Source organism: Desmodus rotundus, chromosome 5, assembly GCF_022682495.2.
Source record: "Desmodus rotundus isolate HL8 chromosome 5, HLdesRot8A.1, whole genome shotgun sequence".
NCBI classification, from domain to species: Eukaryota; Metazoa; Chordata; class Mammalia; order Chiroptera; family Phyllostomidae; genus Desmodus; species Desmodus rotundus.
In genome coordinates, this window is record NC_071391.1 from 143,795,656 (window position 1) to 143,822,490 (window position 26,835).

General features: G+C 47.3%; 1 long non-coding RNA gene across 1 annotated transcript in view; it reads right to left on the reverse strand.

Moving 5' to 3' along the window:
- LOC123478959 (uncharacterized) overlaps window positions 1–26,835 on the reverse strand; it is a 128,356-nt gene that overhangs the window by 85,648 nt on the left and 15,873 nt on the right. Inside the window, exon 2 of the long non-coding RNA XR_006654399.2 lies at window positions 6,477–6,604. This is a non-coding gene — a long non-coding RNA (uncharacterized lncRNA). The remainder of the gene's footprint in view (window positions 1–6,476; window positions 6,605–26,835) is intronic.

Consider the following 26,835-nt stretch of genomic DNA (forward strand, 5'->3'; position numbering starts at 1 on the left):
CCCCCAGCTCCCACAGTCAGTCCCCACACCACTGGCCTTGTCCATGGGTTATTCACACACGGTCTTCGATTAATCCCTTCACCTTCTTTCCACCATTCTCCCCTCCCTCCTTCCCCCTCCCCTCTACCACCTATCAGTCTGTTCCATGTTTCCATGTCTCTGGTTCTCTTTTGCTCATTAGTTTATTTTGTTCATTAGATTCCTCTTACAAGTGAGATCATATAGTATTTGTCTTTTACCAACTAGCTTATTTCACTTAGCATAATAGTCTCCAGTTTCATCAATGTTGTCGTGAAAGATAGAAATTCCTTTTTATCTCTTTCTGCTGTGTAGTATTCCATTGTGTAAATGTACCACAGTGTTTTTGTCCACTCATCTACCAATGGACACTTAGGCTGTTTCCAACACTTGGCTGTTGTAAGAGGCACTGCTATGAACACAGGGGTGAATAAAGGGGGCACAAGCATTCGAAAGAGTAAAAAATAGCCTCTTCAGTAAATGGTGTTGGGAGAACTGGACTGGTAAATGCAAAAAAAAAATTAAACAATTTACACCATATACCAGAGTAAACTCAAAATGGATAAAAGACTTAAATATAAGTCATGATACCATAAAAGTCCTAATGGGAAATATAGGCAGTAAAATTTCAGATATCCCACAGAGCAACATTTTTGCCAATATATCTCCTAGGGCAAGCAAAAGAAAGGAAAAAATAAACAAATGGGACTACATCAATTAAAAAGCTTCTGTGTGGCTAAAGAAACCATCATCAAAGTGAAAAGGGAACCAACTGTATGAGAGAACATATTTACCAGTGATACCTCAGACAAGGGTTTAATCTCCAAAATACATAAAGAACTCATACAACTCAATATCAGGAAGACAAACAACCCAATTAAAAAATAGACAAAGGACCTGAATAGACAGGCACTTCTCCGAGGAGGACATATAGACGGCCAATAGACATATGAAAGGATGCTCAGCATCATTAGCCATCAGAGAGATGCAAATTCAAACCACAATTAGATATCACCTCACACCTGTCAGAAGGTATGGCTACACACCTTTATTAACGGTAATGACTACCATTAATAAATCAACAAACAACAAGTGCTGGCAAGGATGTGGAAAAAAGGGAACCCTAGTGCACTGTTGGTGGGAATGCAGACTGGTGCAGCCACTGTGGAAAACAGTATGGAATTTTCTCAAAAAATTAAAACTGGAACTGCCTTCCCATTGTTGGGAATGTGCCCCAAGAATCCTAGAACACCAATTCAAAAGAACTTATGATTACTTTATGTCTTTTCTTAATAAATACAATTATTTCCATGATATGTCTAGATGAGCTCTCTTTTTATTATCTTGCCTAAAATAGTAAAACACTTCTGGACACATACATGAATTCCCTTTTGTCTACCAAGAAGCCAAAATTTTTTTTTTGTTTTGACTGACCATTGTTTCTCCTAGTATCTTCGTTTTCCTCCCATAGAAACATCTGTTATTCTTTGCTCATATCCTTTTACAATTCAGGGATCTGAATTCCAAGCAATGGAAACTAACTCTGGCTGTCATAGCAGTGAAAGAATTCATTAAGAAGATATTGGGAATCTTGCCAAAATATCAAAAAAGACTGAGCCCGAGCTCAGAAACGGGCAGCAGAGCCCTGGCTGGTGTAGCTCAATGGATTAAGTGCTGGCCTGCCAACCAAATTGTCGCCGGTTCAATTCCCCGTGAGGGCACATGCCTGGGTTGCAGTTGGGCCCCCTGGTTAGGCACATGCGAGAGGCAACCAAATCGATGTTTCTCTCACACATTGATGTTTCTCCCTCCCTTTCCTTCTCTCTAAAAATAAATAATCTTTAAAAAAAAATTTAAAGGCTAAACAGCAGCCAGAATGACAATGACAGGCAAGTTACACCCAAGACTGCATCAGCGAGGCCTCTGGGGTGCTAACACTGGACCCTGGTGGCCGCTCACAGTATCACCACTCTAGCACAGGGCCCTGGACCCTGCAGCGTTCTGCAGCTTCTGCTGTCCCGGACCCAGCACTACCATCCTCAAGATGAATTCTCCTCAGTCCCTTCATCTGTGTGCTGCAAGATTCTTTTCAAAACCCCAGATGCATGTGCCTAATTGGCTGACACAGCTCATATGCTGGTACCCTAGCAATCATTCTGAGAAACAGGATTTTGGCTTTTTCAGAATGCCCTGTGTGGGAGGCAGTTCTGCCACCAAGACACCTGATATGGGGAACTCTGCAAGCATAGACAGGGAGTTCCATGAGGACCTTGTTTCTCTGTCCTTCGTCTTCCCACCCATTATTTTCACCTCTATATCCATTCATACTTCCTGGGAGAACTACTCAAGTCTGTGTTCCTTATCACTGTTCTAATTCTCCATGGTGTCAGTTCTGCTCCTCACCTCCTTTGGTGTGGATATTAGTCTTTTTACAGTTTCTTCCCCATTCTTCCTTTGAAGCTACAATTCCTGGGTAGGGTGAATACAGATAAGGCTGTCAACAATTCCCCCTGAACCTGTATGCACATGCATCCCCTCTCATCAAGAGTTGGAGACAATTTCCCTCCTCTTCAGTCGGGGCTGGTCTTACGACTTGATTTAACCAAGAAATGCAGAAGTGATATATTATAGGACTTCTGGTCCTCAGTCTTAAGAGGGTTGGCAGCTACCACTTTGTCATTTTGGGGATCCAGCCATATAAAGAAACTCAAGCCCCAAACAGAGGGGTCTCGCAATTCTCTATCCACCAGGTGCCAGACGTGTGAAGTAAAGCCATCTAGAACATTCCAGCTCCAGCCCACTTCTCGTCTGAATGCTACTACCTCATGGAGCAGACCCACACCAAATGGAGTAGAAAAACTGCCCAACTTCATTCCCACAGAATTTTGAGCCAATAGAATATGTGATTTAAGACACCAAGTCATAGGGTAGTTGATTTTGTAGCACTAGATAACAACACACTCCCCATGCTTACCTAGTTCCTATCTCATCTGTCATCTTTATTTTAAAATCCTCACCAAAGGATATGCTTACTGATTTTAAAGAGAGAGGAAAAGGGGTGGGGGGAGGGGAGGGGGGAAGAGGGGGGGAGAGAGGGAGGGAGGGAGGGAGGGAGGGAGGGAGGGAGAGGAGAGAGAGAGAGAGAGAGAGAGAGAGAGAGAGAGAGAGAGAGAGAGAGAGAGACAGACAGACATCGATTGGATGCCTCCTGTACACACCTCTATCGGGAGTAGGGGGATCGATCCTGCAACCTAGGTATGTGCCCTGAGCAGAATAAAACCCACAACCTTTTGGTGTGCAGATGATGCTCCAACCAACTAAGTCACCCAGCCAGGACCTCACTTTTTCATCTTTCCATCTCATTTCATCTTGGTCTTCTCTGTCCTTATGATTTTCTTTAGCTGGTTATAGAGGCCACACTTTTTGCAACTTAGTGAGGGTGCCAAACAATTTTCTAAGATTTAATTCTAGTTACTCTCTGCACTTCTGATTCAGCAAGATGAACTTTCCTTTCTCATATTCTGCAGTCATTTTTTAAATAGATCAAGTTGAGTGTTTTCCCTTCTTTGTTCATTTTCAAAGTAAAAGATATACATAAAATTTCTGTCATAGCAACAAACAAAAATGTGTAGATTTCTCTTGTTCCCCCCACCGTTCACTTGGAATCAGTTGAACCCCCTTTGCATATGCATTGCTACAGAGCTTTTGAGCTCTACCATAGTGATCTCAACCCAAATCCCAGGGTCTGGTTTTCAGGCCTTTTTTTTTTTTTTTTTTTTTTTTTAATATGGTGCCACTGTGCTATGGTGAGGTCTTGTTTCATTCCTACTATGTGACTTCCTGGAACTTTGAACCTGTGACTCCCAGTAAGCCTTGCTACCAGGTCTGATAAGTCTCAGTCCCCGCCACAGGTGTGGAGCTACACTCGGGAATAATACACCTATTTGAAAGCAAAGCACCACCGTTGAGTTCACCCTATATTGCCCTGTTGTTTTGCAGCAGTTTTAAACTCCAAATGAATGTAGAAATGTCAGTAGGGAGGCAGAATAAGCAGCACCCATGCAGTAGTGGGACAATTCTCTAGTTTTTCAATTAGTTTGATCACAGAGTGTCTTTGGGCAACCAGAGGAGGAAAAAGGAAGTATTCTGCTTCAGATTAAGGAGGAGCACAAGTGTGCCACTTATTTCTGGCTTTCTGGTACAGCTTTATCAGTATTGTGTTTAGTAAGAATTCCTCATAATCTCTTAATATGTTGTTCATCAGCCGTGATTTTCAAAGATGCTACACATTTTCATCTCTAAGTTATCATGGGTTTTTACGGGGAAAGTCATAGAGGCCACATCAGGGACTGCGAACCTGCCTCCGTTAAAATCATTAGCAGTCAAGAATGCGTGTCTGCCAGAGGTCCATGTTCTGTCTGCTGGAGGAATTGCATGAGTGGGAATAATTCTAGGAAGACATTGTGTAGAGGGGCTTTTAGTGCCATTTTCTCTAAATATGCGGGTGCACTCTGGAGAGAAGGATTGGAGGAAAAATGTCTTAGGTTGGGAAAGAAGCAGGTTTGATGGAAGAGGCTTTTTAGCTACAATCAGAATATTAGATCAAGAAATTATGAATCATAGTAGTGCCAAATTTTAGGCTTTAAATATCTATATCAGGGTAGATACAGCCATAGATTGAAAGCTACATTGGAATGTTGAGGTCAATATCAATAGTAACATTTGTGCCAATAAATTTCCAAACTATATCTATGTGCAGAGAAGCAGAGACAAGGAGCCAGCTATCATAGGGCATTGAGTAAAAAACCCACAGATGAAATCATGTGATACAGTTCTGAGTTCTCTTCCCCCACTATTCTGGTTTTCTGTTACTGCATAATAACCACCCTGAAATGTGGTGTGTAAGACCATGAGCACCTATCTCATTGCTTCCAATTCTGTAGGTTGTCTGCACCCTGGCAGATAGGCTTCCATGTCATAAGATGTCAGGTGGGTGCTATAGTCACTTGAGGGTTCAAAGTGAGCTGGAACACGCAACATGGCTAACTCAGATGTCTGGTGCTTTGGTTGGTCAAGTTGAAAGCCTGGGCACAGCATAAGTGCTGGGATGGCTGGGCCTATCTCTCTCTACATGTAGTCTCAAGGCTGACTCCTCTCTCCTTAGCCTCTCCGTGTAGTCTCTCTGCATGGCCTTTCCAGCAAGGTAGTTAGAATTATTTTGGTGTCCATGCCTCTTAAATGAACAAAAGTAGAAGCTTTCAAGCCTTCTTAAGGCTTAGCCATAAAGGTCTCACAGCATTACTTCCATCATATTCTACTGATTAAAACACTTACAAAGCAACTCAGATTTAAAAGGAGGGAAAATAACTATGAAACCAAGGGAGTAAAGCAAGAAAGAGAAAGCTAGCGCATGGGATCAAAGCAACATGGAATAAACAAACAAGGGGCAAAGGAAATGGCAGGATGTTAGTGAGGAGATGAGGTGTGCAGCAGCCAGAGAGGGAAGTGAGTCCAGAAGGATCAGTGGATCTCGAAGCACAAAGAGACGTGACTGTAGAGGGTAGAACAAGAAAAGGATGAATATCTGGTAGGTTTGACCAATCAGAAAATTGTATTGAGAGATATTTTACAGGGCCATGGAAGGGTGCAAAATTACTTAGGTGTTCAAAGGAAATGAAATAAATTTTAAAATGAGGCAATTATTAACTCTAGGAAAAACTAAAAGTTGCACAAGAAAGAAGATGTAATCGGACTACACCACTTGTGTGGACAGTGAGTAAATTTGTAATCATCATAATAAAAACTTTGAAAATGATTTTAACTGAGAACTGAGATATAACAATATTAGGAGAATAGAGGATGCAAATGAGTGTGTGAGTTTATATTTTCACCTATTATAATAGAAAGTCAATAATGCTTGAAGTTAATGGACAAAGAGGAAGTTATACATTTATGTTAGTTTGAAATATGGATATAAATGCCAAAGAAACACTAAAAATGTTTTAAATGTTTCCTTCTGGGAAGTAAGACGGGAGGGGATTGATACGTGCTGTTGAGTGGTCTGCTCCTTACCTCACACCCACTTCCCTGTGACAGAGTGAAAATGGATTATAGTTTCTTACAACCCATTTCCATTGTCACAAATCCCCTTCCTTACTGATTCTCCCCTCCCAGCTTCCCAAGGCTCAGACAACCTTCCTCATCACTCTGTTTGCACTTGGGATTATGTCTTTGAAACTAGCATGTTTGTTGTCTGTATGTCCCAGAAGAAAATGCAAATGGAAATTATTAAAAACTAAAGATATGGGACCAATAAGGTCAGGGGAAAGGTTTTTCAGCCTAAAGTTCAGAAGGCAAGTGGATACATTTGTTTTTAAGTTTTGAGAAAACTGTTAATTTAGCATGGATGGTCATGTTTACCAGTTCCCCTCCTTCTCAATTCATCCTTCAAGCCTTACCTCGTCCTCGAAATCTTCCACCCTCCCACCCAGAAGGGCATGCTTCTTCTCAGGACGGTAGTGCCTTCAGACTTGACCGACTGCCAGCCCATCATCTGACCTCTGGGTCTTTCTCTAGACGGTCAGCTCTGGAAGAGAAAACGTCATGCGACTCTGCCTTCTCCATTTATTTAGATCACAGCAGTGAGCAGTGAGGGCATTTATAGGCCCCCACCAGGGGCTGAATTTGTTAAACTGCTTGATTCAACTCTCAGCAAATGCCCGGAGGCAGCTCATGAGTCCTTCTCTCCCCACCTGAACTGTGTGTGAGCTACTTCAGAGGCCAGTGCCTGGCTCTTTATACCAGTGTCTCTAGTAATAAATAACTAAATATGTATTGAATGAATGAATGAATGAATGAATGAATGAATGAATCCAATGACTGTGTGTTTCTCTGATGGCTCTAGCCCTCTTTAGGCCATACGAGCATGGCAAAGCTGGGTTAAAATTACAGTAAGGTCGTTGTTCTCAAGGTGTGATCGCTGGGCCAGCAGCATCAGCATCACCTGGGTACTTGTTAGAAATGCAAATTCTCCGTCCCCACTGGAATCTCCTGAATTAGAAACACAGGGTTTGGGCCTAGCAATCTGTGTTTTGACAGCTCCTCCAGGTGATTCAGGCGCAAGTACAAGTTTGAGAAGCACTATACTAATGGTTCTTCTCATGCTCAAGCCTGGCTACACTTTGCTCTGCATTTGCACACACAGAGGTATTAGTGAGTGGGGTAAGGTAACTACAGCCAGAAGTAAGACTAGCAGAAGCTCAGTCTGAATTTTGCTGATGGAGACCCACACTGCCTAGCAGCAGGACTTTAGCAGATAATTTGTTGTAAAGAAATGTAGTCTGATATTTTAAGTCCTGCTAAGAATCACCTCAGGTAGGATCTCTGGGCTTTCAGTAAAAGGTATCCAGGTTACAAAAGAGAGGGTTGCCGGACCAGAGTAACCAACGGAAGACAAAGAATATCACCACTGAAATGCACGGGAGTGGGACAAGATGACTTCTGGGGGTCATTGATTACTCCTCGGACCTAACCAATGAGCAGGGACCAGACTCCTGCTCAGAACTGCCCCCACTCTGAGCACTTCACCCTCCTCCCTCACCACCCTTCCCTCAATCCCCATCCTCCAGAGCAGAGCTGAAGCCAGCTCTGGGGGCAGATTTACGGCTCCCTGCCATGAATAATGCAGCAGCCCAGCTCTCCAGGCAGAAGCTTCTGGGTAGCCCATAAATTACTGCAGACACTGTGCCAGCCTGCTTAATCAGCTGTCCCCAGGGCACCTCAGGCAGAGGGAAGGAGGGCACCCTGTCCGCATTCAGTACCCCATTAATAAGGCTCCAGGCTACAGCAGCCAACCCCCTCCACTGGCCTCACAGCCCCATATCGTGGCCCCCATAGAGGAAAGAACCCTCCCAGAAGGGACAGCAGAAGGGTGTAGATGAGAGAGGAGACACAGTCCTTGGTCCGGAAAGCTCCAGCATGTGCACGTGCACAGGCACCTCTGCTCCAGGGCTCCGGGCCACAGTGCAAGGTTGTGCACATCACGCAGCCATTGCATAAGGGCAGGAGGGACACACATGGGGCTGAAATCCAGCCCAGCCACTGCTCACTGAGACTTACACCCTGGCTCAGGGCTGTGCTCCAGTACCTTTTTCTGATTCACTCAAAGGTGTTGTCTTCACTCGCAGCTGTGGTGCTGGGTGCACACCTGGGTTCCCACTTCCTTCCTAGCCCCACCATTCCTAGTTCACAACACTTGGCCTGCCTCCTAGAACCCCAGTCCCCCTGCAGTTTTCCCTACCCCTTGCCCATAGGCAGAGGCCCTACCCCATCTTTTCCAGGTGCTATCTGCCCCACATTCCCCATCTCTAAGCTTTAGGAATTGGAAGCCTATCGCTGACACATGCTCGCACACTGCTGATGAACAGAGCTGTGACGTGACTTTCCCTGAGTCAGGGTCATTCCCAAGTTCCCCAATGGATAGCTCAGGGCAGCCCCATGCTGTGAGTAACCAGTAGAATAATTGAGTTTCCCCCAGTTTATTTGCATTCCAAACACTGTACATTTCCCACTAGGACACTCAGGCAAGCCCGAACCATAATCTAGTAGAAAGACCTTCTCAAATTAAGGATGATTCATGAATCTACTAACGATTCTTCTCCACTGGAAAGGAGAATATTGCTCAGAATAAAAGGGTATGTTTGGGGAGGGGTATGCACAGGGGAGCAGAGATCTGAAAATAGGGTTAGGAATCTTAGAAATGTACGAAGTCCCTGAACTATGTCTCCTATCACATGACCCGTTTGGTGTCTCCGGAAATCCCACACGGAAAATTGGACTGAAGCAGGGAGACACAGCTTCCCCAGGGAGGCGGGATGGCTGGAAGTCTGCAAGCTGAACCTCCCTGGGAATGGCGGTGCCCTTGGACTTGCGGTTTCATGAATGAGCCAGGTCGCCTGCTCTGAGAATAGCCCTTGAGGTCCTGTAGGTCATAGGAGCTGCCTGACCTGGCTATAGCAGCCCACTTCCTGCCTCGGTCACCCTCCCTCCCCCGGCCACCACTGACTCCAAGCATTACGTGACTCAGCACCAAGAGCCACCACCACTGAGTTCATTGGCACCCCTCGAGAGGTCTAGGCAACCAGAAGTCCCCCAAATCACCAACACCCATAGGCTGTCCTAGTGGAGAGAATGCAGCGCCTGCCCTTTAGAGGGTGCCTGTTCTGTGGTCACACAGCTGGCCACCACAGCCAGGCACTCAACAGATATTCACTGCATAACCACAGTGGACTAGGACTCGATGGAGCTAAGCCTATGGTTCTTTCTCTGGCTACAAGTTAAACAGTTGTGTAGTCAAACAGATACTTAACACACACAGCTACAGCTGATGCCTATTGTGTCCCAGGCACTGGTAGTACATGGTACACAAAGACACATAACAAGGGGTACCACTTGGAGTACAGTGCTGGGTCCCAGGCACTCTTCTAAACACTCTGTATGTGTCAGCCCTTTGTAAACCTGACATCAGCCTTCATATCATCTTCATTTTACTGGAAACTGAGTCACAGAGAAGTTATGTAATTGCGCAAGATCACACAGCAAAGTGACAGCAGATTTTAAACCCAGACCACCTGGTTCTGGAGCTTTAGCTCTGGGTGGTGGCCTAACTTCCACCTCCACTTATAGGTCTCCTCTCTCTAGAGCTCACTGTCTATGAGACAGCCAGGCAAGAAACCAAATGTTTCAAATACTGAGCCCCCTGGGATCAAAATGCTAACTCTGCAGGTCCCTGGTACCTGAACTGGTTATCAAAGCAGCAGGGCCTTCCCCAAAAGGGAACAGTCAGTGACAAACCTCAGAGGAATAAGAGCTTGGCATTTCCAGAAAGCAGCACAACACACTCCGTGGCTGAAGTTTATGAACAGGTGAGCATGAGGCTGTAGAGGCTGTCTGAGGCCAGAGTCTGAGGGGCCTTCCATGCCATACTGGGCATGTGGGTTCTGTTTTGTGGGCAGCAGGGAGCCACCTGAAGGTTTCAAGCAGGGTGGTGACATGCCCCTCCGTCCAGCCAGAGGCCCTGGCACGAGGGCTAGGGAGGCCATTTGTGGCCTGCCTGTGGCTGAGGACCTAGTGGCTGGCTCCCCCAGGGCCTGGCCTGGCCTCTGCCTGCCCTGGGCCCAGGGCGGGGCCAAAGGAGCAGGCCGGCTGTCTCCAGATGATTAAGAAGCTGGCAGTAGCTCCTTGGTCCACGGAGGCTCCAGCCAGCAAAGCACAGTCTTCCCTCTTTTCCTTTTGGCACCGGGAAGGCCTATTGATGTTTATCAGCCCATGTTTATTATTCTTAACGCTGTTCAGGATGTTCCTCCCGGCTGGGGAGGGTGAGGCAAGCCAGCGGGGAGAGCATGGGGCCGGGACCTTGGCTTCACTGCCACCCAGGGTGTGTGTCAGCTCAGCCAGCTCAGCCTCCTCACTGACAGAAGGAGAAGTTGAGGCCAGAGATGGGGAGAGATTTGCTCAAGATCACAAGCAAATTTGATGCAGAAGATTTTCTGCAAAGAGAATTGAGCACGAATTCAACTCTCTGAGCCCCTACAGCCCTGGGATCAGGGCTTGGTGATTTGTTAAACACTTTCACGTGCCCTGAAGACTGAGTGGGCGTTATTCAGGGGATGAGAGCTGAGATGGGGTTGGGAAGATGGTAGGCAGGATACACTGAGCAGAGAAAACAATTTTGGCAAGGGCCTGGACTATGCAGATTATTCCAGAGCTGGATGTGCCCAGAACACGGAGTAAGGGCGGGCTGAGGCAGAAAATGTAGCTGAAGACACAGCAGTGCTGACTTCTCTGCAGGCCCAAGAGCTCCTGAGAGGTTCTCTCTGTCCAGGCACTGCAACCACGCTGCCTTCATTCCTCCAAATAACACTCAAGCTCATCCCTGCTGCCTCCAATCCCACCCTTAGAACGGCATCTCTCAGACTCCCATTCCCCCATGAATGCAGTTGATCCCAACCAGGGTAGGGAAGATGGGAATGCAGATCTGTCTGACCACTGGGAGACTGTGTCTCTCTCCAGAGAATGAGTATGATGGGCGGGAGCAGTAGCTTAGAATGAGAGCTGGCTCTTCAGGGCCACAACTGGAAGACTGCTTGTAGGAAGGTAATGTCTCTCCAGAACCTAAGGAAGGCAAGGCTGAGGTCTCTAGCCCAGGGCACCAGCCTGAATGGCCCCTCTAAGCTGACTCTCACTCCACCCCCCATCCCCTTCCCACCTGAGGGCTCTGGGAGCAAAGTGCTCAGCCCAGCATTGTGCTGCTCCAGCCCCATGCTAACCAGGGTCCCTGGAGGAGAGGGCATCCTCCAGCCTCTGTCACTTCTTGCTTCCCAGGCGAGCTCTGCCCTGGAACTTCCCAGAGTTTATCCCCCTCCAGAGAGCCCTCCCCAAGTGCCACCCCACCCCCAACTCTGAGACGCATAGTGAGAACTCCAGACTTAAGCCCAGGGTTGCCTTGTGTGTGGTCACACTTGTTTCTCCTGTTGGTGGCCTTTTGCCGGGTGCATGCTGGCTGATCTCCATTGGCTCTGCTGAAATGGATGGGCCTGTAGTGTCTACACACCAGGTTCTTTTCAACCCTTTCTGTGCCTACCAGAAATGGGGACAGAAGCAGGGAGGTACTTTGATGGCCTTTTGCCTTGAATCAGTCCCAAGAAGTTGATTCTAAGTCCGGGGTTCTGGACCCAAATCTATTGCCCCCAATGCTGAGGCTTTGGTGTTCCCTAATATACCCTAAGCACCAGGTGCCTAAAGGGAGGCAGAGGAGAAGCAGGCAGAATGGGAAACTGTGCAGAAACACCAGTTGTATTAGAGGGAGTTGGACCAACCCAGGGCTCTCCGGATGCAAGGAAGAGGACAACAGTAAGATGTGTCTGCTGAGGCAACTGTCCAGGGCAGAGGGCTCATCAGTGAGCCCTGGGGTTCCAGGGTTGCCTCCCCCATAAGCACCAGGGACTGGAGACCAAGCCTTTGTCTCCCAGGGCCTCATCATACCATGAAGGCATCAGTTGGTCCAGAAGATTTCTACAAGTTTTCCAAGGTCTGATAGTTTGGATTGTTTTATTACTCATGCTCATGATTGCAGTGCACACAGCAGTACAACAGGGGAATGCATTTCTAGCTTCGATACCTCAAATCCAGGGCCCTAGAAACCCACATTAATAAATACTCAGGGCCCTTATGAAGTGTCTGAAATGTCCAGTGTAGCTCAGGTCAGAAGAGTAAAGTCTCAGACCTAACAGCCAAGGTAGCAAAGGTCAAATAGCCAACCCATGCATGGAGCTTCTGTTAGTCATCTCTGCTCAAGGCCAGTTGCTAGTTCAGGCCATCAACTTTGGAGGCCAGAAGAAGGCAGGGAAAATAGGGCACAGTTCAGAGTAGGGAAGCAGACTCAGCATGCATTCCTGTGTGTGCCAAGGGCTGTCATAAAGGCAGAATTGATTCATCACTCCATTCATGTCTGCAGCCATTCATCATTCACTCCTGGAGTTCGCTCTGGCTGTGATTGTATGCCAGGGTCCGTGCAGCTAGGGAGGATTAGGTGAGTAAGACAGTCGCTGCCCAGAGGAGTACACAGCCAGGCTGGGATGGATAGCAGTAGTTAAGGGCCATCAAGTCTTCAGAAGGCTTCAGAAGGCTTAGGTTGGTGTGTGTGCAGGCTGGGGAGGCTCTGAGGAAGCAACATGCAGAAGCAGGGACCAGCGCTGAGCCTTGCTGAGTGAGCAGGTATCAAGCAAGAAAGAAGTCAAGTAGCGTCAGTGGTGCAGCATCACCAGACCTGCACCCCAGGGGGCCTAGAAGCCACGCTAAAAGGAATGAACGTTAGCCAATGCAACTTGCTTAGGCCAGTTCTATCAAGTGAGGGTTGGCAGTGGCCTTAGCAGGCATAGTGAGGAGGGAAGAGATATTAGAGAGGGCATGCACAGGCCTTGATCACTGGTACAGGGTGGAAGAAAAGTGGGTTATCATCCTAGACATCCAGGTTTCTGGTCTAGGCAACTTGGGAGGTAGTGTTAAACACACAGGAGTGGGTTTAGGGGAAGATGACAAGTTCAGCTTTCCCTGAACTACATATGACCATTTTCTTCAAGCATAAAAGGTTTCACTGACAGTCTGTAATGATTGATTATTTCTCCCCATGTGCATCTATTACCCTTTGAATTCTTAGTTCCATATACCCAGAGTCAGAGACAGGGAGAGAGACCCAGAAAGAGTGCAGGAGAAGCGAATCTTTTGACCTCTTCCCTGTTGCCCCTGGACCATGCCTCTCGCGAGCGTGAGCCAGTCTGGGTCCTGCACAGCACCTGCATCCATTCTCCCACCTCATTCTGACAGCAGCCTGGAAGCTTGTGAAATGGAGGCCCCAGGAGGGGCCATAACTTTCTAGAGGTCACACTTCCAAGCAGTAAATGTTTCCCGATGCTCACAGCAAGGTGGTCATTGAGGCATGCTGCTCTGCTTTCCCTCTTGGTCATCAGAAGCATCAAGATGAGGACAGGGCACCTGGGAGGGCCTAGGACATGGCAAGGTCTTGTCTTAACCACAGAACTGGGTGGCTGGGGAAGGCCTCTAGTGGATGCATCAAGGGTCTCTGATGTAGATGAAAGGTTGAGAATATGAAAAAAAAAAAGTCAGGTCTGAATTCCTGTGGAAGTGCTTCCTGACCTTCTCTAACGTGGTGTGGTTTGAGTTTTCCGGAAATCAAGCCCCCCAACTAATGGTTCCACTCTCTTTTCTACTAAATATGTGGCCCTGGGCCCGGCTCCCTTCTCTGCTTTGTCATGAGGGACCTGTTATTTATGACTCGTGGATGAGTCACAGGCCTTGGCAAGGAGCTCGCGGCTTTGGGCCCAGTGTATTTTTCCACTCAGTAGCAAGCGAAGGAGGACGCTTGTAAATTCTCCCGTCGAAACAACTGTGTAGGTATCTTCACAGTGATGTTCCTCCTGGCTTGGCCATAAATCTTCTCCCTCTTGTACATTCCTGGTGGTCTTTGGCTGCTGCTGGGGAGGGTGGGTGGGGGCTCTTGTGGACTCTGGACTCAACCCCCACCCCAGCTCCTGGGCCACACAAACAACTACATACCCCTCTAAACTGCCATATGTGCAATGGGGATTCTGCAGAGCATCTTCAGGCACAGTGAGTTGAGGAAGATGAAGGGGTCAAAACAGAGAGTCCCAGAGAAGATACGGGTGGAGCATGAAAGAAATGAGCAACAGGATGTAGTGGCTTTTGGGGTTCCCATGACCCAGAAGCCCAGTCTACAGCCCTCAGCTGGGCACTTCTCTGTGCTGGGGCTGGCCCTCACCTGTCCCAGACTGCCCTGGACACTGCTTTCACTCCCAGCATCCCTACTTTCCTCCAGCTCTTCTCCCTCCTTCCAGCCCCCCACTATCACCTTTAGCCTGCACTATGCCATTAGTAACCAGACCATGTTGGGGATCATTTCTTACTTTCTATTCATTTGTCTTCCTGATCCAAATAGATTTTGAGCTCCTGAGGGAGAGATCTCATGTCACTTTTTATCACTTACATGATGATAGACACTTGATTTGGGGAACAGGCAGAAGTGTCGAAGACTGTAAAAGGAGCTGAGATTTTTACCCTACTTGTAAGCTAGCCAGCTAGCCTGCCACTGTTTCATAGGTACTGGCAGAAGGCACGAGACTCCTGAGTCAGAGACAAATGACAGTTTACTGCTCACAGCAATAGCAGTGTCCAGCGCATCAGCATTTGCTCCAGTTCCAGGAAGCCTGGCTCCTACACAGTAAGAAAAAGAAGGCCATGTGGCACCTGCACACACCATTGGTTGTGTTGCAGAAGAGGACCTGTGAGTTTAGAGAGCCTGATCTTTTATAATAGTCTGTAAGCATGCCTAAACTTTGACCCCAAGGAAGACACTCTCTTATCGTGCTAGGTTGTACAAAGCTGACCTCTGCTCCAGATGGTGACACCTTCTCTGATCTCAGACTGTTAACCATACAAACAGTTTTGAAGAGGCACTCAGGAACAAAGGTAGCCTGCGTCTGTGCTGGCAAGGGGTGCAGAAACAGGAGAGACCCAGGCAGCATTGTGTTCCAGTTGGGAGGACCAATCAACTTTGTTATTTGTCTTATAACAATTGTCTCTTGCATCATTCAAAACCCTGTCATAATGCACTAGCCCAGTGATCCCAAACTCTGAATTGCATCAGAGCCCTGGTAAGGTTAAGGGCAAGAGCAGAGGATGCACCTCATTTATAAAAGCATATTGCAGCGGGCTCTCTTGGTGACCGGCCATAGTCCTCAGCAGTCACCTCTGCAGCCTGAAGCCTGACTGCTACGTATACCCTGCCTGTGCACAAGACAGGCCAAATGTGCTGGAGGCTTAGTGATATGGAGGCAGTCCTCAACCAGAAGAAGATGGAAGCTGGTGGATGGACAGACACCCCAGTTTCCTTTTCCTTGTTTGGGACAACTGTCTCCCAAGTTCCCAGTGAGATTGAGCCCCAGCTGCCCACACTGAGAGCTACTCAGTAGCACTCTCTTTTATTGGCTTATTCCCTCTGTTTCTCATGTTAGTGCTACCCTAGTAGTTTCTGGGATCACTTCCCTACTTGCACTCAAGTTTTTGTCTCAGGACCACTTCTAGGGGGTCCTACCCTAGGACAGTTAATTAACATCATAATACCCTATATTTGAAAAATGAAACATGTATTGTCTTCACAATACAAGGTAAATCTTACCACACGCAGCTTCACTCCTATAGATATGCAAAAGATAGCAATGATTCCTTCCCAGAGAGGGGCAGACTGGAGGGCAGGAAGGGACAGATGCAGTTAAAGAAGCCAAGACACCCTAATCTAGATGCTGTGCTGGCTCCTACAAGCACAACAACTGAAACTCTCTCAGCCAGTACGAGAGGGAGACAGGAAAGGACCATTGGCCATGGGGGCATTCCTCTACAGTCTTTCCTTCTCGGAGCTTTCTCCTTCAGTTCCAGGTCTGCCCCTTCTTAGCCCAGACTCTTCCCTTAAAGGAATTTCAATCATACACAGGCATGAGTATCTGAGGACAGCTGTGAACAGGATCCCTGGGGCACTGACTTTACACAAACCTCAAAGCCTTGAGCTAAAGTGAAAAATGCTCAAGAAGGGGATGGGAGTAGAGGAGCGGACAGCCTCAGAACTACTTGTGGAACTTGTCAAATGCACACCTAATGATTGGAGACCTCCCAAGAGTGGGCTGGATGTCTCCAGTTCAGCCACAACCCTGCATAATTTACATTCTGCCCAGCACCACTCTACCAGCCTTCCTCACCAGCACACTCACAGGCAATTCTCCCCTCTAACCCTTCAACAAGCAGGTGGAAGCGAATTAGGAAACTACTAGCATTAAGTAGCACTTAACATTATTGCTTGTTATCATTAGCATCCCTTGAATTAGAATGACCCTTTGTGCTTTTCAAGCTTTATCGTGTTGATCGTATGTTGTTTAAACCTTGTCCTTCTCCTCCATTAGATAATTAAAAAAATAATAGAAAATATTCTCCTTTTACAGAAAATAAAACTTTGGTTTAAAAAGGAAACTTGACAGAAATGCTCTCATTTTTCAGTTGAAAAAACTGAGGCTCAGAGATAATGGCTCACCCAAGGTCACACAACGTACTGGTGTCACAGAGAGTAACAAGAGCACCTTGTTATATAATACTAGTAGTGGTTACCACTAGTTGGGTTTACAACCTGCCATGTTCTATACATTGAGTACATTCAGCTCACAACCCTTGTCAATTCTTGATAACCCTTCCAGGTAGGTGCCATTGTTATCCCATTTAACGTATGAGGACATCAAGGCTCAGTGGGGTTAACTGTCTGCCCCCAGGAGGGAGGCAATGTCTGTGAGTAATCTTGGCTGGGTGGGCATGGACATGTGTGTAGTTAGGCTTCCTGGCCTGCCAGCTCCCTCCAAGCATGAGCTCAATCAGACCTGACAGCCAGATGTCTGGGCTGGTGACGTCAGGGCTTAGGGCAAGGGGCTGGGGGGCAGCCAAGCTCTGATTGGTAGCCCCCACCCAGACAGCTCCCCATGTGTTGGGCCACATGGACACCAGAGTGAAAGAGTGTGCCTGTTCCTCCCTGCTGAGGACACCCAGCTGATGGGCCTGGGACTGGTCTATGTACAGCAAACACGGCCCAGTATTTATGGGTCCTGGATGGAGGGAGGCCTTGGAAAGTGTTGGACTCTATCCCTGCAGCTCCATTCTAGTGCCTGCAGCCCCACCAGAAAGGCCCCAGTGACTCCCATCCTAAGGCCATCCCAAGGCTTCCAGCTGAACAGAGAGCAGCACTTCCCTCTCCCCCATGAAAGGCCCCTCTGTTCAGCCCATAGCCCTTTGGCCACCCCCTTCTATAAATCTGCTCAATGGTTTCCTCCCAAGGAGACATCTTGCTCCCGTCCCAGGCCTGGCCCATGGCTCAGAATGTACATCCAGTTTGCTGGCCTCACCAGTTTGCTTCAGGAATGATTAGGTTTGAGGGCCAGGCAGCTTTGGGTCACTGGCAATGAAAGTCTGCTGTAGTGTCCCTTTCCCTGAGCCCTGACACTCACCCTCAGCAGCAGCCCTCGAAGCCACATTGGGATCCAGATGTTTGGTGTCCATCAGCCTGGCTGATGTCCAGGAACACCATGGCGGCATTAATGAACCGTGTTGACAGAGAGGCTTCTGCTGGGGAAGATGGAGGTCAGTTTACTTAACTCAATTACTAACAAAAGCAATAATTAGCCTGGGCGAGAGAGGGAAGAGAAAAAGAATGAATCAAGCCCAGGCTGCAGAAACACCTGTGGAAAGGATGCCTCAGACCAGGGGACAGTGGCTGCAATAAAGAAACCAGGAGTGACCTTGGCTCACAGACTATTAATTTGCTGATCGTTGATGGGTATGCATACCCTAAAATGGAAAGAATGCCATGGTCAGGCAGCAGCTCAGGCACCCTGTGTCAGAGCATTTAGTCATTGAGTTAGCAAAGGTGGACCAGCCTGTTCTAGGGTTGGGCCTGAGTGGAGACCCTGCCATAATGGGGGGAACAATGGGTGCTGTACCCTCTACAGATGCTAAGACACATAGGGGAAGGGGTAAGATTCACACTCAGACAAATACAGTGTTGTGCAGAACCAGATAAGTGTGTGTATTAGTCTGGACTCTTGATTGCAACTTGAACCACATTAAGAAAAAAGATGGATACTCAGAGAATCCAACCAAGTCAGGGGAAGAGAAAAAATGCAGCTGGGCTTCAGGAAACCTTCAAGCACATCCAGGTCTCTCTCTCTCTTCTTCTATCTCTATCTCTATCTCTATCTCTATCTCTATCTCTATCTCTATCTATCTATCTCTATCTATCTATCTCTATCTCTATCTCTATCTCTGTCTCTAGATATCTCTATCTCTCTTACTTCCATGCCTTTCTATGTGTTAGCTTCCTTCTCTTACTGAACAGTGACTTCCTTCACACACAGAAAAACATGCCCTCCAACAGCCCTGAAGTTTCATATTATACTACCTCTACCTCATTTTCTTTTTCAGTTTCTGTTTTAAAAAACATATCAGGAAATGACTCTGAGTGGCCTGGACTGAATGAAGTAGTTGGTCTTAAACCAATGAATTAGAACCAGAAGGATAAGGAGCTATGATTGACCCAGCTTGAGCAAGTCCCTCAACTGTGACCACAAAGGCTGGGTTGCCAAAGACCAGGGCAGTTCTGTCTCTTCAGCCATGTGGGTGGCGGGGACAGCAGAGAAGGGTGAAAGCTCCAGATAGAAGGGAGGCTGCTGGATGTTAATACCATAAGTAGACACTGCGCCCTTTTGACAGTAACAATGAAGAGCTGTAACAGCAGCATGAGCAGCAGGGGGGCAGAGCAAAGAATAGGTGACTGAGTTGGAATAAAAATGAGTTTTAAAGGATGAGTAGGTGTTTAACAAGTGAGGAATAGGAAAAGCACTCTAGACTGACAGAAGCAAATGACAAAAGATACACGAGCCCAAAAGTATGTGGGTACAATAAGAAATGTGATTTCTAGTCCTAGAGCATCGTCTTGTACACCAAAGGTTGCAGGTTCAATCCCCAGTCAGAGAACATACCTAGGTTGTGGGTGCAATCCCCAGTTGGGGTGCATACAAGAAGCAACCAGTTGTTGTTTCTTTCTCTCACCTCCCCTCCGTCCCTTCCTCTCTCTCTAAAATTAATAAACATATCCTCAGGTGAGGATAAAAGAAAAGAAATGTGATTTCTGGGTGATACAGTGAGAGTTGAGCCTGAAAAACCTGATTGTCCCACCATGAAGGACTTTGAAAGTCTTGGAAAAGGGCTTAGACTATATTATACAGTCAATGAGGAGCCACTGAAGTTTTCTGAGTCAGGGTGACATGGCCATTCATTCATTCAACACACACCTCCTGGATGCTTGTTATCTCCCAAGCCTCATGCCTGGTGGCAAGAACAGGGAGAAGGAAAGTGCATGGTCCTGCCTCCAGAGAGCTCTGGGGCAAGTGCAAGGAGATGCAGAAACAGATTTTTACAGTTTTTGTTCTCGGACAGACAGAGGCCATGCCACAGAGGCCAGGAGCTAGAGTTATGTCTCAGACCCTCAAAAGGCATGGGAAAAAGACAGAAGGGGTTTCCCAGAGGGGTAGACACTAAGGCCAAGTCCTGAAGTCTGAGCAGGGGTCTGCCATGAGAGGCAAGTGCCATGAGGTTGGGGAGATGAAGAGAATAGGATGAGTGGGAAACCCAGGCCAAGGAACAGGCTGTGCAGTTTTCAGAGCTCATGAGGTCATTTGGAATAACACTGCAAGGATGGAAAGAAGGAAGAAGGAGAGCATGGCCAAAAGGAGGAGCAGCAGCCAGCTAGGATGTGCACTGTAGATTCTGGGAGCCATGGAAGGTATAGAAGCAGAGGATGCACAGTTTAGAAAGAGTCTCGCTGCACTGTAGACCTGGGGAGGCAAGTGCCAACGGGAGGCAAGGGACAGCTAGCAGGCAGCTGCAAAGCCGGTAGGAAAGTGAAGAGGCCTTAACTGAGGCAGGGGGATAGAGAGGGAGGGGTGCTTTGAGGGATGGGTACACAGGGACCGGTGGGTAGAGCCTGGGGGAGAAGGGTGGTGCCACACACAGGAGCAATGGCCCTGTGAGGAAAAGGAAGTTTGGGAAGAAAATAATGAGTTAGGTTTGGGGGCATATTGATTTTGAGGTGCTAGTAAGACCTCTGAAAGGAATTACCCACTTGTGAGATGGAAATGTGAGTGTCCAGTCAGGAGATACTTCTGCACTAAAGATATAGACTTGGGAGCCCTCACTTTGGGGAGGTGGGATTGGAATCCAAGGTTGCTCTGACTCCCTGTGGAGAACATGGAGAGAGACAGGTGAGTTGGTCTGAAAAGGACACATAGCCATTTAAGGGGCAAACATAGGAAAACTGCCCATGAAAAATATGAATGGGACCCATCAGAGACAGTGTCCCCCAATACCTGTTCTCTCCTCCTTATATGGCAGTGGAATTTCTGCCTGGCTAGAGATCACAGTCCCCAGCTAAGTGTGTCCCTGTGTTAGGTTCCGGCCAGTGGGTCATGAGCTAAAGTGATATTCAGCTCCTGCGTATCTTCTCAGCTTCTGAGTCCTGCCTCTAAAGGACAGCTGCCTGGCTTCCAAATCCTCAGCACCCCTTGCAACAGGATCTGGAGTGGCCTGCAGGACCACGAAGCGGCAGTGGCACATGGAAGATGGTAGAACAGTCAGAAGGAGCTGGGTTCTGACATCATCACACCACCACACCAGCCTTTTCCTTGAGAGGTAAATAGGTTTTCATCTGGCATAAGCCACTGTGTTTTTAGGCCATTTGGTTCAGAGGGTAGCACAGAGGTCAAGAAGGAGGGTGATCAGGAGGGTGATCAATGTAATAGGCTACTGTAGAGGTCAAAGGAGGGAGGTCAGAGAAGGACTTGGCAAAGAGGCCATGGTGACCACACAAGCACAGACTCAGGGGGTGGAGGGCCTGAGTCGGAGGGGAGTGGGTCAAGCTGTGAATGGCAAGCTGAGTAGAGAAGTGAGTGTAGACCACAACCTCAAGAAGGCCAGACTGCGGCAGTGTCTAGGCAAGGATGAGGGGCGTGCAGTGCTGTAGACGAGATGCAGTGAGGGAAAGGGTGTGAGGAAGCCCCATAGTTGTGGGGCTGCTCTTGAGAAAAAAGTAAGTCCTGGGCTAGAACATGGTGGCTGTGTTATGCAGGCAGGAATGGGTATGAGAGGCATTGCCAATGGGTGAGGCCATCCCGGGCCATAGGGCCCACAAAACACCCCCAAATCATGAAAGGGACCAAGAACGGAAAGAATTGCCAAGATCACATCGAGTGACAGAATCAATGGCTGCTTGGGGCTAGACAGGAGGGAGGTATGGACAAGGGCTGTGTAGCGTGTTTCATGGTGGGTCGGGAAAAAGAAGGGGAGGCAACGTTCCCACAAAGTGCTATCATCAGGACACATGGGCAGATCTACAGTCAGCCTAGAACTGCCTCTCACAGGTCACAGCTTTCATGAGACATCCATTTCTAGTGTCAGGGACACTGGCTCTGTCTCAGCTGATGTCTACTGGACTGCAGGGCCAAGGGCTCAGGGGCAGATCAAGGCTGGACGGACAAGGGAAGAAAGCAGAAGAGGAAGACAGGCCAAGAGGAAAAAGGAGGAACCATTTCTTGGTCTTGGGCTTTCCATCCCTAGAGCAGGAAGAGTGGGGACTGGAAAGGTCTGGGTCACGAGGAGGTGCCCAGTAGACGCCGGGGACATGCTGGGCCTGAGGCTCCCCTGGAGAGTACTGGGAGACAGAGGATCACAGGCTCTAGTTCTCATGTCGCCAGGGCTGAGGGGAGCATGGCTGGAATGCACCACAAGCCAGCATCCATCCCCTGGGGCAGCCAGTGGGGAATCTCCAGCCCTGAAGTCATCACCACTGGAGGAGCCTGGACCCCGCCATGGAAAAAGGGTCCCACAGGGGCGCCCGGCGCCAGCCGGCAAGGATGAGCTCATAGCTACTTGCCCCCTCTTCCCCTCTTTTCCAAGCAGCTCAGATTTCTAGATGTCAGGAGCATCTGACAGACAGGAGCAGAGGACAAGAGGGGGCTGGGATACAGACCCAAGGTGAAATGTGGAGGGCTAGCAGTATTCCCCTCCACCACGCAGACCCAATGCTATGCCTGGAAAATAGCTATCCAGAATGTTCCCTGCAAGGGGAATGGACTACCCTGGTCACCTGACCATTGGGTGGCTATCTGGGAGGACAAGAACAGACAAGACTGCAGTTAATGAGACTGCCAAAGAGATAGGGACACCCCAGCCAGGTGGCACCTGGGAGACTGAATCAGACATCACCAAAGCACTCTACCCACACCCCCTGTGTGTTTATCAACTATAAAGACTGGATTTCCTATCAGCACAGGGAACATCAGCCTGTCAGGGTTATTGCCAATGTCAATCACAGATGTCATAGGCCTTGAAGGTTGAACACTCGGTCCTTGACTCTCTCCAGGTCATTGTCTCCACTGTGGGAGCCTGAGGGACAGAGGAATCCTACACTCAGGGGCAGCCCATCCCACAGTTGGACAGCTCTCCCTGGCATCCAGATTTAGAGATCTCGTGGTGGTAAGTGTCATTTTACCCTCAGGGAGAATTTTCCATCCGAAGGAGGGAAGAAAATGAGCTACCGGTTATTGAATCTTTGATCTGTGCAAGGCACTTTGTGGGTGCATAAGGCACTGTATGTTGGGTACATATGGGTGCTATGTACCCAACATACAGTAGAGAATAAATAAGGTGATGGATGGATAGATAGATGGACAGATGATGAACAGATGAATAGTGGTGGGGGGGGGGTGTGTGCAAAATGATCTAACTCCCTGACTAATTGCAAGGATTCTGCCTCCTAAGGGAGTTATATAATGCTTTTTCCAAGTAGATACCTTAGTGTGAAACAAAGTACCTTGAAGAACCAGGTAGTTTTGCAAAGCAGGTCTCTGGGAAGAGAGATGGGAAGCAAAGGGAAATAATTTGCTCAACATAGGAAAACAAAAATTCAACAGCTTCAGAAGAGAACCCAAGCATGCCTGGGAACTGGAGAAAGGGTTGAAGCTGGATAAGATGGTAGCAAGGCTGGGCCTCCAGAGAAACACTGGTACAACCAGTGAGAATGAGCAGGTATTGGAGAGGCTGTTCAGGACAGTAACATGTGGAGATCATGCTTTAAGCTACCACCTAGGTGGCATTTGCAGGGATCCAATCTCTAAAATATCATCCCCAGACCATAAGTAAAACCTGCCACATATGTGGCCCCAGTACTTAGGGATATGAAGGAATCTGTGGGGGTGAAGTGTCCATTAAACAAAACTAAGGACCAAAAAGTTTTTAAGGAAGGTATAGAGATAGGAATTAACACAAGGGATAAAATACGTATCTTTGCTAAAGCATTCCTGTTCACAACTCCATGTGAGTTCAGTGGTCAATACTTGGAGCCATCAGAAATCTAGAAACGGAGCAAGCTGTGTCCTCCATGGAGAGTGCTCCATTCATCCTTAGAGGTTTTGAAACAGACTTCTCCTGTGTCCCTCTCCTTGTTTGTTCCCATCCTGCCGACCAGAATGTTGACACCCAGAGTGACTGGAAACCACGTGTTGAGGATGGCAGAGTTACCATCAGTAGTTTTCCTGGTGTGAAGAGAGTTGATGTACAAGAGGGGGACAGCATGCAGCATTCCCCCAACTTATTTAGATATGTAGCATTTTATCTTTGGTTATGTTGCAAAATATCTCAGCATGGCATTCAAAGCCCTCCATGCTCTGGCTCTAGCCGATCTTTCCATCCTTATCTTCTGCTGCTTCTCTTTATGAATCTTGTGCTCCAAATAAACTTTCCCGGAATCCATTGGATTTCTGGGAAGCCAGAAATACCAGAGGAACTGAGGAGCAATGCAAGCAGGTTTGTGGACTTTGCTACAACTTGTTGGGCCTCTAGCCCCTGGTGTTTTCTCCCTCTAAAACGGGGGTGTCAAACTCATTTTCACCGGGGGCCACATCAGCCTCATGGTTGCCTTCGAATGGCCAAATGTAATTTCAACTCCTTAACAGTTAAGGAGTAGTTACATTTATACAGTCCTAAAATTATTTCGGCCCTTTGAAGACAACTGCGAGGCTGATGTGGCCCCTGGTGAAAATGAGTTTGACACCCCTGCTCTAAACTGCATGCCCCTCATTCCTGAGCCCCTCCACATTGACCAAGCCCTTCCTCCACAACCATACCAGCCCCCCATGATGCCTCCACTGCCCTCACTACCTCCAGTACTCTATGAGCAAACAGTACCTATCACAGTCATTAAACAGTTCACAAATATTCCAGTTCTCCTCTTTCCAGGCGCCTAAGAAGACTGCACTTCCGACTCTTTTAAAATTAGTCTTGCTTTGGCCAATAAAATGTAGGCAGAAACAACATGTGTCATTTCTGAGCAGAAGCTTGAAACACAGAATGTGCTTCACCATATTCTCTTTTCCCTCTGCCACAAGAACGGAAAAGTTACAGATGCTTCCATCAGCCTGCGTCCCACAGTGAAAATGGTGCAGAGCAAAGCCACAGCCAGCCTGCGATGTACAGAGAGTGTGAGTGAAAATTCTGCTGTTGAAAGCCACAGAAATTTTGGAGTTTCTCATTATCACCCCACCACATAGCCTTAGGTGACCAATACAGAAACAGTGCGTTCATCATTCTCCTCTCACTGCCATGGTGATCCCGAAAGCACATACAATTGGATCCTCCATCAGCACGGGCCATGGGTGATGGGAGAGCAGAACCATCTTCCAACAAATAGTCTGAGGATTAAACTTTTGCTATGCAAACTCCCTAAGATGTTGTTTGTTGCTACAGCAGCATAAGCCAGTCTATCCAGACTGTTGTCTTTAGATGTCTTACATATGTGTCTGTTATGATCTTGATTAATTTCCCATATTGATAACATTGTGTCTGTCGTTGCTCCATCCAGCATCACTGTCTCTATTACTAATAGCATATCTTCACCATTATGAAAACTGTCTTCTTGGCCAGAATCACTCCAACATCCCCAGATGATAAAATTAACATTCCCACCACTATCACCTCCAGCATCAATGCCACAATCACTCCCATCATCCCCACCACTACCACCACCATTATTGCCAGTAATCATCAATGCCATCCACATTACATCACCTCCCCTTGTACCACTCCCATCACTGCCATTATCACTACTATAACCACATTTCCCACCACATCACTGTCACCATATATCATTACTAACATTCCCCCCTAACATTTCCATCTTCACTGCCACCATTACCTCTGTGATTACTAACCTAATCACTTTTATCATCCCACTCTAATTATTTCCACCATTACTTCCTATGTCATTATCAATATCACTTTCACTATTACTAGCACCTTCACTGCTTCTGTCACTTCTGCCATCACTTTCTCTGTCATACTTGTTATAAAACTCCCACCATTATTGCCACATTCTCCATCTCTATTAGTTTCATCATCACACTATCACCTCCAGCTTCACAGCCACCACCACTGTTGGATTGTAGGACTTATTCATAGCACTTGCCTCCCTCCCTGCTTTACCCTCGAGGAGGAGCATTACTCAGGTCTGAGAATATCTTATGAGCACTGTGCTAGTTACAGAGATAGTGTGCCAGAGTGAATGTCTAGCCCACCTGGGTGCAATAGGAAGCCTAGGGCCTGCCTGCCCAGCAAGAAGGCCCAATCATCTCTCCTTTTTGGTGCTAACCTTTTAGCACCAAACCTCCTGACTCTTCTCTCTCTCCCCCCATGTGGCAGCCACATGGTCCTGGAAAGGGCCAAGCAATAAAGCAAATGCAAGATGTTTCTGTATTTCTTGAGCTCCCTTTTGTGGCTTTCTGGTGAGTGTGGACACATCCAAGAGTTGGGTTTGGACTTAGAGGCGGTAGATAGAGCAGGTCTTTCAGCTGATTTTGGTTCTGAGCCATTTGAATGGACTTATTTGGTCAAGAAGATCTCCACATAACCTAGCATGGCTCACTAGAGTTCTCATTTTTATATTCTATTTAAATCTTTATTTTTCATCAAAGTAATACATGTACATATTTTTGAAAGTAAAATGTTCTACAAGGTTTATAATGAAAACCATAAGACTTCTGCTCCCATCCTGCTCACTTCTGAGTCCTCCTTTTCAGAAGCAAGTGCTTGGAATTGTTTTAACTCTTTCTTCCAGTGTTTATGTCCATATTTCTAAATGACATTATAATGCTGATATTTCTTGCATTTTCAGTTTTGGGTTTTATCTATTGACCTTCTACTATGAAAGATGAGGATTCAGCTCTCTTACACCACTACTCACACACACACACACAGATACTGATATCAATCACAGCTGTATTCTGGCTTTGCCTCACTATTACCGTCATGCACAGTTGAGCCACTTTACTTTTCTTATACAGACTTTTGGTTCTCTTAGAATTAATAATTACCTTGTTTTGCCCTTTGCTTAATTTTCCAATACATCATTTACTAATTTATGCCTAACTCTCCAATGGAACAGAATATTTCCTTTGAATGTACATTAGTGTCAGCTTCATTTTTACCTTGGAGACCTGCTTCCTGGAGTCCTCCATCCTCATAGCCAATATAGACTGACTCTTCTCTCCGTATTTCTCATGACTGCCACCCTAACACTTTCCTGCA